At 42.8% G+C, this 1,809-nt stretch overlaps 1 protein-coding gene across 4 annotated transcripts in view; it reads left to right on the top strand.

Annotated features, from left to right (window-relative positions):
• Positions 1 to 1,809, top strand: part of Ccar1 (cell division cycle and apoptosis regulator 1) — a 48,490-nt gene that overhangs the window by 12,808 nt on the left and 33,873 nt on the right. The window lies entirely within an intron of this gene.

Genomic DNA, 1,809 nt, shown 5'->3' with positions numbered 1-1,809 from the left:
TAGCTCTGGCTGTCCTGGAACTCACTTTGTAGACCAGGCTGGCCTCGAACTCAGAAATCAACCTGCCTCTGCCTCCCAATTGCTGGGATTACAGGTGTGCGCCACCACCGCCGGGCTCCATGCCCAGGTTTTATGTAGGTTCTTGGGATCCAAACTTGGCTCCTCACTTTGCTTGCTATTTATAATGACTCCTCTCCCTGCTTCTAAAAATTAAGGTGGTGGTGGTTGTATTGAGATAGGATTGTATAGTCCTAGCTGACTTGGAAGTTAGTGTATAGACCAGGCTCACAGTAAATGCACAGAAATCCATCTGCCTTTGCCTTCTGAATGCTGAGGTTAAAGTTCTTGCTACCAGCCAGGCCTGGTCAAAGGACAGTAAGGTTTTGGTGCTGTTTTGTTTAGTTGCTTGCTTGCTTATTTGATTTTTATTGATACAGGGTTTTAGTATGTAGCTATGGCTGACCTAAAACCTATGTAGACCAGACTGGCCTTGAACTCACACTCTTCTGCCTTTGCCTTCTGGATGCTAGTATTAAAGGTGTGGACATCCTGTCTGACAAACCGTTTTTCAATTTATTCATGTGTACATGAAGGAGTTGTTGGAGGAGTGCATGAACAGAGGACAGAGGAAGACACTGGCGTGCCCTGCACAATCACTTTTTGTTTTGGCAACAGGATTTCACTTAATAGCCTTGGTGTTCTGGAACTCTATAGGTTAACCAGACATTAAACTGGACTAGACTTCATAGAAGAAATCTGCCTGCCTCTGTTTCCTGAGTGCTGAGATTAAAGACATCACTTCCCCTCAGCCCTGCTTTTGAAACAGGCTGTATCATTGAACCTGGAACTAGGCTAGTGGCCACCAAAACCCAGCGATCCCTCTAGCTTTCCTCTTTACAACACTGTGCTTCTAGGCATGTGCAACCATGCTCAGCTGCATAAGTGGATTCTAGTGATGTGACTCAGGTCCATATACTTGCACAATGTAAGACTGTGCCCATTAACCCTCTCACCTGATTTTATTGAACTAATAAATAAGTCAGTACTGTGTTAGGGAAAACTACTTATTGTTCAAGATTTTCCTGTTGTTGGGCCAACTTTTTTCAATTTTCTCTCTAAAACCTTACCCTTATGCTATTACAGCAAGACAGTTTTGCATATAGAGGAGCATTGAGAAAATACAAGGCAAATTGTTCCTGTACTTGAATCCTTGTTTATATAAAGCAGAAGGGGAAATGTATTCAGCCTAACAATGAGTCTAGGAGAGCTATGTTTTTTTGGGTTTTTTTGGTTTTTTTTTTTTTTTAGTTAAGGGCACTTCAAGCTCCTGCAAAGGACTACAGTTCAGTTTCTAGCATCCATGTTAGGTGGGTCACAGCTACCTGTTTCTATAGCCCCGGGGGGATTTGATACCTCTAACTTTTAGGGTACCAATTCATGTGAGCATATCCATAACAGGCCCATAACAGATAATTAAAAAATAAATCTTTAGGTGCTTTCAGAGATGGTTCAGCAGTTTAAAGCATGAGTTATTCTAACAAAGGACCCATGTGTAGTTCCCATCAGCTGTACTCTGATTCCCAATCATCTATAATTCTAGTGCCAGGGACCAGACCTTCTCTTCTGATCTCCATTGGCCCTGGCATGAATGTGGCCTGTATATTTATATGCAGGCATAATATTTATACACAAACAAGTAACTAAAAAATCTTAGCCGGGCATGGTGGCGCACACCTTTAATCCCAGCACTCAGGAGGCAGAGGCAGGCAGATTTCTGAGTTTGAGGCCAGCCTGGTCTACAGAGTGAGT

Source organism: Mus pahari, chromosome 9 (assembly GCF_900095145.1).
Source record: "Mus pahari chromosome 9, PAHARI_EIJ_v1.1, whole genome shotgun sequence".
NCBI lineage: Eukaryota > Metazoa > Chordata > Mammalia > Rodentia > Muridae > Mus > Mus pahari.
The sequence above is the reverse complement of the archived record's forward strand: the minus strand, read 5'-3'. Positions and strand labels throughout refer to the sequence as shown.